The sequence below is a fragment of the Perca fluviatilis genome, chromosome 10 (assembly GCF_010015445.1).
Source record: "Perca fluviatilis chromosome 10, GENO_Pfluv_1.0, whole genome shotgun sequence".
Lineage (NCBI taxonomy): Eukaryota > Metazoa > Chordata > Actinopteri > Perciformes > Percidae > Perca > Perca fluviatilis.
In genome coordinates, this window is record NC_053121.1 from 7322588 (window position 1) to 7334135 (window position 11548).

Consider the following 11548-nt stretch of genomic DNA (forward strand, 5'->3'; position numbering starts at 1 on the left):
TATGTTTTCTTTAAAACCATTTTCGTTTTCTTTCTGATCCATCTAGTGGGCTCAGGAAATAAAGGAAATGGTTCACGACGCTTCATGAAGCTTCATTTGGCTATCACTATTTTAATTGTGTAAAGTATATCTCATTGCTGAGAAGAGTCCTTACACTCTTATTCCATCACGGCAGCTCTGAAAAACATGAAGCCACTTTGTGATAATAAATGGGACAACAAAATAATACCCTGTGTTGTCTTTTAATAGAAAAATAATCTACACACTCTTAATGAGCTCCCATGATGTTAAAGCGCCCATATTATACTCATTTTCAGGTTCATAATTGTATTTTAAGGTTGTACCAGAATAGGTTTACATGGTTTAATTTTCAAAAAACACCATATTTTTGTTGTACTGCACAGCTCTCTCTCACTGCTGTAGATCCTCTTTTCACCTGGTTTCTGTTTTAGCTACAGAGTGAGACCTCTTTTCATCTTCTTCTTCTGTACTATCTTTGATTGCACTCGCACATGCTCAGTAGCTCAGATGTAAATCATGTCAGCTAGCTAGCTCCATAGAAGTAAAAGACAGGCTGTTTCTCCAACTTCAGTCAGTTACAAGGCAGGATTAGCTGGGAGACTTCTAAATGAGGGTGCACATGTAAGTAGTTCTTTTGTAGATTATGGTGAACTTGTGTGTGTTGTAGCAGTACTTTGCTATTGAGAACGAGGTACCATGCTTGTGTTAGTATTAGCGTTAGCATGCTAATGCTAACGCTTACGAGCGGCTAACGCGGGTTGGGAGCGCTCATTTCGCGGTCGACGTCACAGTCCGAGCCGATTTTGAACAGCTCACTAGGAGACTGAAGGCAGGACACATTCAGAAACTGTATCTCACTCAAAACAGCATGGATGGATTTTTTTCAAAGTTTGTATGTGTGTGGAAGCACCAGAGACACAAAAGAACACCCCAAATCCCAGAAAAAGTGTTTTTTTCCATAATATGGGCACTTTAATGATTGTTAATGCAACATTTTGGTCAGGTACTGTTGTTCTCCTCTGCTCTCTGCTACGGTGGCAGAAACAGTCTCACTTTACTTTTTTAAATGCATCACATATGTGCATCACATATTTGTAGTAACTGGTTCATCAACAGAAAAAAAACACTCTATATTAAAGACAATATATATTAATAATTATATTAAAGACATATTCTTATTCTATTATAGTTATGGGATTATATCGTACATTTCACTTTGCTGAATCTAAATTTTTGCTGTCGCAATAATATTTTCCCTGCGGGTATATCAATTTTTCATCTCATATAATTATATAAATAAATGGGACAACAAAATATTACCCTCTGTTGTCTTTTAATAGAAAAATAATCTACACACTGTCAATGAGCTCCCATAATTGTTAATGCAACATTTTGGTCAGGTACTAGCGTTCTTCTCTCTCCTCTGCTTCTCTGCTATGGTGGCTTTCTTTACTTTTTTATATGCATTACATATGTGCATCACATATTTGTAGTAACTTGTTCATCAACAGAAAAATAAATAAAAAAATGCACTCTAAATTAAAGACATGTATGCCCACACTTTCCACATATTCTTATTCTATTCTAGTTATGTGATTATATCATACATTTCACCTTGCTGAATATAAATTTTTGCTGTTGCAATAACATAATTTCCCTGTGGATATATCAATGTTTCATCTCATATAATTTAACAAAAACTCGACTTGTGGTTCTAAAGATGTCACTTGTATTTAATGACTCCACCTCTTTCACATGAACATGCTCCTAGCTGGATTGGAAAACCCAGAGTTAACAGAGCCAGTCGATAACTCTGAGGTTGATAGATTCATGATACCAGTCATCTTCAATCACCAAATGTGAGGCTCGGACTGGACTGGGGCCAGTGAATAGCAAGAGACCAACAATAAGATAGGCCTATATGTTTTTAAACTAATCAGCAGTTTTGATTATTGTTGTTAAAATATGCTGGGATTATCTTGAATGCTTGCTGTGTGTCTTATTCTTACTTGCTGCTAGTGATGGCCAAATGAAGCTTTGTGAAGCTTTCTTTTTCATTTTCTGAGCCCACTAGATGGCGCTCTTGGTTTAAAGAAAAAGGCTCAGGAAATGGCTGTTCAGTGTGCTTTCAACCCTTTGTTGAATAGAGCACGTCATGTAATGGGCTCAGGAAATAAAGAGAGTTCAGGAAGCTTCATGCAGCTTCCTTTGGCCATAACTACTTGCTGCAATGACCCAATCTCTCCACAGGGATTATTAGATTCATTGGCGCCCTGAGCTATATTTCATACGTTTCAATTAAAATGCGCCCAGCCCTTCCAAAGTACTCTCAAATAATAATTCACCCTCTTTTAATTATTTTAAATAAATTCTGGCGACTGGCGAGCTTCAGTTACTTCATTCAAAGATGTCACACTGGCCATTTGGGATACCTGGATTTTACCGGTCGTCCGGCCCTGTCGGTCTCTTTACCGGCATTGTGTAGTGATCTGTGCCCCTGTAAGATGGTTTTGCTCGTTCTGTGGGCTCACGGGCCAATCACAACCAAGTTAGTTCCTTCTAGGAGAACATCCGTCCGTCTCGGGAGACGATAGTAGTGCCCCTTGGTCTCATTTATAAACGTGGCGTACGCACAAAACGGGGCTGAAAATGTGCGTACGCCACTTCCCACGCAAAGGTTGTGATTTATAAAAAACTAACTTGATGGGAGAATCCTCCACGCAAACTCTGACCCATGAGTACGCACATTTTGGAGACAAAATAGGAATTGGCGACGCAGATGGTGACGTGGTGAACTGAAGTCAGACTGCAGAAAGTAAATAAGAAAAACGATTACTCGTAATATTTTCTAGTTTTGATGCCTCACGCACATTTTTTCACTCCATATCATCCACATTACCATGAAGATGAAATCCAGCAGTGTTATTTGCGCTTGTACTTAGTGATAACTGTTCCATAAACACCTTGTAAAATCCAACTCAAATCTTTAATAAAAATGTGTTCTTAATATTTAATCGCCGCTGTCTCGCCGTCACATTGTCCGCTACGGAGCGCAGGAGGAGGGGATGGTCCGACTGCATGGAATACAGGATAGCATCAAATACCCTAGCATTAGATAACTGCAGAAAACCGTGTAAATAACTAAATATCTTTCTTTAAAACTGTGCATATATCATCAAATGTCAAAGTGTGGAAATACAGTACATGTAATTAAAGACATGTAATACACTTAATGTCCTTGTTATCAGTCCGAACTTTAATACTCTTTGTGACAAAACCTGCATGAAGAAAAGTGTGTTTGCCTATTAGACTTTCGTCTTCAAATTTTATCTCGGGGTGGGGGATACCACTAGTTGATGCTGTGATTTTGGCGAGGTGTCTGCAATCATTCTAATTGTTGTAAACATATAAATACTGCGGTGAACCCGTGCGTAATGCTGCATGATGGCACTGCTGGCCCTGCAGGAGGACTAACCCCCAATGGAAGAATCAGGAGAGAAACTTCAGGGACCATGACGATGACTGGCTAATATGCCAATTTAAATTCCCTAAAGCTGAGCTCTTGGATCTATGTACTGAATTGGGTTGAGTAGAGAAAAAAAAAAAAAAAAAAAAAAAAAAAAAAAAAGGCAAGCCCCCCCCCCCCCCCCCCCCCCCCCCCATACAGTTCCTCATTCTGGGGGCAACCGGCTGTTTCCAGAAGGAAATGGCAGACAGCCAAGTGTTTTTTATATATAAATATTATATATAATCTTCACCTTTATCACTAAGGCTTGTTTGGATATAATTTATAGTTCTGTTAAATCTTATCATATACAGTAGGTCTGGTATATCGAAGCTGTCCCGATTGCCGTAATGCCTGCTGTTTTGGAAGATATTATTAATAAAGGTAGTCTATAGATCCGGTTTCTCTACACTGGTAGCAATTCCCGAACTTCTGAGAGGTTTTTTGCTTTTTCTCCACCAGTCGTCATGATTCGGCATGAGTGTAACAAAAGAACAACTGCCAGGGTCGTTAACATACTTATCAGCATTCACGAGGTGATTTACATTGACTATTTATGGTTAAAAATGGGCGTGTACAGGGTGGGATAAGAGGCTGATCCACGTACGCACCCTTGTAGGTAATCTGTGATTTATAAAGGGAACATTGCATACAGGTGTGCGTACACACGGTTTTATAAATCTGACTTTTTGTACGCCATTTTGGGCTTTTGGGCGTACGTACACTTATAGTAAGGATCCTACGCGCAGTTTTATAAATGAGACCCCTGGTCTGTCAAAGTTAGTTTTGTTGAAGGGAATGTCTGGAGTGACTCAGTAGTCCGATTCTTGCGTTACAGTCCCTTCCACAGTTATTACACGCAAAGTTTGACTGTGGGTTGATTGCTTCAGTGCTTCCTGTGTTGTCTTTTAAGCTCTATTTCCTGGTTGCGCTTAGCCTGACTCCCCTCTTGAGTGAACATATGTACAGTCTGTCAATATTTATAAATATGTACATATGTACTGTCATTTTTTTTACCACCACAGAGAAAATTTACCTTTACCTCCTGTATAATTAGTCTAATTGTGATCACACTCTCATGTGCGCCACTTACACATTCATATTATCATGCTTTATGATAATTACAATCCATACATCAACAAGAGCCGGTAAGAGTGGTTGCCTAACATTTGGAAGGTTGGTGGTTCGATCCCTGATCCTGCAGTCCCAGGTCCAAGTCCCATGTCTTGGGCAAGACACTGAAACCAGATTCACACACTGATATATAATATAATAATACACTGATGGCACAATGGGGACATTACTGTCCCCATTGTGCCATCAGTGTGTGAATGTATCTGATGAGCAGGTGGCACCATAAAAAGGCATCCTTGACCACTAGTGTATGAATGTGTGTGAATGTTGCCTGTACTATGTAAAAGTGAGAGTATCAGTTAAGACTAGAAAAGCACTACATAAATACAGTCCATTTACATAGAGGCCGACTGAAGAAGGTTTATCCTCTTAGGGGCAAATTTCTGTGTGTGTGTGTGTGTGTGTGTGTGTGTGTGTGTGTGTGTGTGTGTGTGTGTGTGTGTGTGTGTGTGTGTGTGTGTGTGTGTGTGTGTGTGTGTGTGATGGTCAGATTATGTGCATGTATTTGCATTGTGGGCAAAGGTGTCATGGCTATATGCTCTTATAGCTTTGGCAATTGTTAATGCACAACCTTTCTTTTTAGATAAATAAATGAATGGGACATCTGGAAATAAGGTTTTTTTTGTAATGTCTTAAGATATCCCTGTGGGGGTATGTATCTACAGTTTGTTTGCTGTGGTTATTGTTGGTTGGGTGCATGTGTAGATATTAATAAATTTGACTTTATTATGCTCCTGACAGGCTGTGATTACACGTTTTTGTCCCTTTTGTTGTCTGTGACAGTGGATGTTCTCGTTTGCACTGCCGACGATGACGGGAAAATAAAAAGGTCTGTAAACACTTACTCTTGTTATCTCTCCTTGCCTCCCACCCGCCTCCTATCAACCACCCTCCTACATTCCACCAACTCCCCTCCTCTCTGTAGTGAACCATGTGGCGGCTGTGTCATTTATGGCCTTAATGATATAGAGATCTATTTAACACTTTCTCTTTCTATGCCTCTGACTTTAGCAGCAGTCAGCTTTTGTTGCAGATGTGTGATCACACAAATTGTACCAAGGCCTTATAAAAATGAACTAAACTCAGGTCAGTATTGCACTTGTGTGCTTAAATTTAAAAATGCTTACATAAAATAAATTATACAGTAAATGCCCATCACAGCCTTTAAAAAAAGCAGGCATAACAACTTCAAATCACTCACTGACTTCATGCCTTTATCCAAAGTGACTGACAGTGAGGAGGGAACAATGAATATTTGCAGACACGGCGCTTGTCAAACATTTCCCTGAAGCTTCAGATATGATAACAACAAGGGAATAAAAACTAGTGAGCTTACATGGGAACCCATCCATCTCCATGACAACTGAGCAAACTCCATCTGCTGATGAAGACCGTGTGATACAGTTGAGGGGTCCAGCACAAGGTAATAAGACGACCTAAAACCAACATTACGTAACAATTTTACCCTAAAATAATGGCTTCAAAATTATTTTGATGCTACACTGACTTGTAATATGGACAATGGTGCCTCTGTCATTCCCATTCTGCACCCCCAAACACCTGTTCTCGAACTATATTATTGTCTTCATTCAAGATGGGTTTCATTTTAAAAAGGCCAAGATAGAGGTTTGCATAGTTTGGTTATACAACTTTGCCCATAGCACATCCACAGCGCTACCAAAAGAAGTCATTCACCACACTGAAGTAATTCTTTGTCGAAATGAGGAACAAGGATGTATGAAATGTTGGAGCCATTAAAACTTTGTTTTGTTTTGTTTATATACCACGTTGGTGATGTTAATTAATCAGCAGTTTTTGTATGTGGTCACTGGGTGGAGCATTGGCACGAAAAGGCATAAAGGTAATCAGCCAAAGGTACACAGGGATGGGGCAACCAGTAAAAGCACGCAGCTTTTCACTGCGTGACTCGTGTCAGGGTATGTGTTAGGTGCTATCATGTTGGTGTGTATTGTTATTGGAGTTTAATGGGAAACACGGCAGGCAAAAACATTGTTTTTATGCACTGGTCAATTTTGAGATTTTGGGCTATTTGTCTTCTTTCACATTTAGGTCTTTATTTTACTACACTTTGTCTATTTGCATCTGTAGATTTCTCCTAAATTCAACAAAAGTTGGTGTTCTAATTCAACATGCAGCTCCGCGATCGCTGTCTGCTCCCTGTCATCACATATACCGTTAGAAAAGCTCTCTCTCTCCTGTGCAATGTTGTCAGATCCAAATATGGTAATTTCCTTTTTATCAGCAACCAATCGTGAAAGTACAATGAGGGACTTAAAGGGATACTTCACAGATTAGCATTAAGCTTTGTATCAGTAGAAACCCAGTAGTGTTTTTGAATGACTGTGCTTCCCTCCCTCATGTCCCCCTGAGACGAGAGGCTACAGACTACAGCCAGTAGCAGCTAGTTCTGCATGTTTTCAACCCGCCCATAGGGGGTGGGACCTCACTCCCAGAATTTCTAAATAGTGTCAGCCATCTTGAAGCTAAGCTAACAGGCTATTGCTCTGTGGAGAAAGCTGAGTAATTAATTCATACTTAAGTATGCTAACCACGATGGCAGAAGGTAGTTTTGAAGATGATATGGCAGAAGGTAGTTTTGAAGATGATATGGCAGAAGGGGATTTTGAAGATCTGGTGCGCGAATCCGATGCTCGTGGCTACCTGTACGAGCCGCAATACAGCGAGGAACACTTGTGGATGATGGAGGAACAAGAGGCGGCGGTAGCAGTAGAATGTAAAATGTTTTTCTGGCAACCTTGCAAATATGTGCATTCAAACTACCGCACATGTGTACCACTGGGATACATTGGTACAGATTGGAGAACATGCAGAAAACTTTATTACAGACGGAATACTACGCTACGCAGACAGCACCTCAGCCTGCTGTGTCGCTTGATGCCACTAGCCGGGGAAGGGGACACCGAAAGCGGTGTCCGAGAAAGTGGAAACGCGGAACGAGGGCAGGTGTTCAAGCTAGGTGGAAAGCTAACGCTGGCCGGCCACCTGTCCGATTCATCCTGCTTGCAAATGTCCGCTCATTCGACAACAAACAGGACTACATCAAACTTCAATGAAACGCTCAACGCGAGCTCAGAGACTCAGATACTGAATTAGAGGCCCTTGCAACTTTGGGAATGACCTGGACCTGGATCTCAGGGTCACACAGCCCTTCCATTTAAAAAGACTTATTTTTGATTGACCTGCATGTGTTTTTATATGTAAGGCTCTTTCTGCCACACAACTGACTCAGAAGAGATGGACTTCTTTGGCCGGTGGTTATTTCTATATGTTTTTGGATTATTCTTGATTTATTGATCGGAGCCTGTGTTCACATAGGGGCAGTGAAGTTTTAAAATTTAGACTATCCTTGAAGTCCGCTGATATATTTTGCATGTTTATTGAAAGAGAAAAAGGTTTTGCCTATGTTTTCCATGGGTGCAGTGGTTTCATATTTGAACTGACTGAGGAGCCCACTGATTGACCACATTTGTTAAAACGTATAGAGAAACAAGACAAAAAGGTATTGCCTGTGTTTTCATGGTTGCAGTGGTTTAAAAATTAGACTGATTTTGAAGCCAACTGATGTACTTTGCATGTTTGTTAAAAGGTACAGAGAAACAAGAGAAAAAGGTGTTTTTTGGGAAAGTTTTGTATACTTGAGTTAGCTGTGGATCATCATGTAATCACGATTTGTATTTAAGCGCTATGCACTATGTCACTTTACTACTACATGCCTTGAGAAATGTCAATGAACAAATAAACCAATGCAGAGGTGATAAGTGTGTGCAGGAATTTTCTTTGGAAATGGATCTAAGGGGGCATTAATTCCCTGCACCGCAAAGGAGACAAAGCAATTGGTGCGTGTATTTTGAACTCAACATGGAGCCAATGCATTTTTTCAAACAAGATTTTAGTTACTTCATTATGCTACATACTTTAAATTCAAAACACAGTCCCAATGTCAGGGTCATTCGGGACTGCACAGAGGTTGCTCTTGAGACAGCTTCATCCCTGACATTGCAATCAGAAACTTTCTGAAATTAAAAGGTCACATTTTGCCACATTTTATTTGAGGCAAAGTTGTTGTACAGCTGCTTGTGTATTACAATATTTATCTTTTATTAATTATTTTTCTCTTTACTGGTACTTAATTAGTAGAAAAGAAAATGGTACAAAAAGAAGCATCTCAAGCACAAAAAAGAGCTAAATCCAAAAGGAGAAATAGAAAAGAAGACAAAATGGCAAAAGGGAGGACATCACTTGGCAGACGAGCAAGTAGTCCCATAGAGATCATCACCAGATACAATAGGGTGTTGACAGCATACAACAGTGGAATGAAATTGGGGGAATATATATATATATATATATATATATATATATATATATATATATAGTGAGGTCTAGAGCGGCAATCCCAGAGCTTGCCATAGATTCCCCACACAATTTTTACTGGCAAAATACAACAAGAGAAATAAGATAGCTGACTTTCTCAGCAAATGTGATGACATCATCCAAATCGATCAGCAAGTAAGGTCCAATAAGCTAAAAAATAAAGCAGTGGGTAATCTCATACAGTAAAACAAGAGGGAATAGAAGAAATTGTCTGGGAAGCTGGCTGGGTGATGTTGAAGTTGTAGTGTGATGCAAAACAGACTGTGTAAAGTAAAGATTTGAGTCATTTATTGATGATAATTCGACTTCCGGCTGGGGAATCTTTGTTGCATGTTATGCCCCTCTCTCCCCCCCATGTTGCCTGTCTTTCTCTCACTGACTCTTGAAAATAAAAAAAATAAATTAGACACCCTCTTATTTCGGCTGTATGTGAAAAAGCTCTGTGGCCACAGTGGCTACTGTTGTGCCAAACTTACACATTCTTCCTTTTAAGCTATGGATATAATCAAAATGTGCTCTGCAGTATTACAATGTCCACCCCATGTAACAAGATAAGGATCTATATTGGCCAGTGATTTCAGAGTAAAACTTTCACCAAATTAAAGTCTGTTTTCTTTTAAAATGAGAATGGAAAAAAGATCAAAGTCAATTTTCTCAGTTCGGTTTGGTCTTATTAGAAGTAAACTTGGCTTAAAGGTGCAATATGTAATACTGACAGCTAGTGTTTAAAATGGTTACTGCAGTCCAAATTCAAAATACTGGAGAGAGTCGTCTCCCCTGGCCCCTCCTCCCCAGACTCGAAGTTCACGGAGGTCTGCCACGTTGAGAACGCAGTGTCCCACAATGCTGGCAATGTTGACAGTCATAAAAGCCCGTGCTCTCGCGTAGCTCTGCACACTTTCCCAGCTTAAAATCATGGCAACAACCGCTAAAAACACTACGACCTTGCGGTCCACTCTACCCAACTGACAGCCCCACTTTCCTGGCTTAAAGGGTAACTTTGTTTTTTTTTCAACCTAAACCCTATTTTTCTATGTTTTTGTGTCAAAGTGGCTGATGGGAGACCGGTCTTCTGAGGTTGTGGAGCTTCTCAACTCCAAAAACGTCAGAGCAAATTGTCAATTCACCATTGATTGATATTCGAAATCTATACAGTTCATTTCTTGCCTAAAAAGTTCATAGAAGTGAATTTAGTGATGAACTAGATGACGAAAATTAAAAAATGTTTCCAGTTGTTAGAGTGTCTATGTACCGGAAACCCAACCCTCGTTGAATGCCGAAATGAATGTTGAGAGACGGGTGCTGCCGAGTTCATACAAGTTACCAACTAATAACTCCTCGGCAAAATGGGCGTGTGAAGAACATTTCCGGGAATTTGAACGGTTCTTGGCGAAATGCGAACTTGTGTATTGGGACAGTACTTTGGCCGCAGAAGATGACGTTTAAACCACGGTGCCATAGTTATGCAATTACACGTTTCACAGGGACAAAAGTCCATACAAGAACGCAGATTGAGAAACGCCAATTGTATTTTAACTTAGCATGTTTCCTTAATATCTGGTGACATATTGTGGTCATTTTTTATTCGGATTGTCTATTTGCACCCCGGTACGAATAGCCTCGGCCACACAGCTGAGCTATTTACACCCTGTGACGTAACAACAAAAAAACGTTGCTCGCGTGCACCGAAATCATGGCGGATGTTCATTTTCCATGACCGCAGAAACTGGCATATTAGGGAAGTTTATAACAATTGAATTTCTAGCGGAAAATGGATACTACAGTTGCGCTTTCTGTCTTCAGTTAAAGCATACAACCGTTAGTTTGTTAGTTAGTACCTATTTTTTTGTATACAGTATGGTTACCTAGCAACCGAGGCTTGAAGAAACCAACTGGTAAAAAGTTGTTCAACTTCCAGAAGGAACTGCTAGGTGAGTGGTTAGTGTGCTTGCCTCTGGTATGGGAGTTTGGAGTTTGATTCCCCTGTGTGGTGATTGTATTTTTTTTAAATTTGGATTGGATAATTTGCATGCAATTGCGCAAGTCAGGACCCGCGAACGCGTATTTTTTTTTTTTGGGAAGACTCATGAATATGCCTGCTCTGGTTGGGTTGGTTAGGTTTAGGCAAGAGGAGTGGGATGGTTATGGTTAGGGTAAGAATGTCAGGGCGATAATATTCCAAAAAGGTGTAATACATGAGTAGTATGGATAACTGTGTGTAAATATATGCCAAGGTACTGTAAATGCACAGGGGTGCAAATAGCATACACTTCTAATTGTACCAGGGGTGCAAATAGCATACACTTCTAATTGTACCAGGGGTGCAAATAGCATACACTTCTAATTGCACCAGGGTACAAATAGCATACTGCTAATTGTACCAGGGGTGCAAATAGCATACACTGCACCTCACCCTTTTTTATTTAATACAGTAAATATATTACATATTGGACTTTTAAGGATTATAGGAGGAAT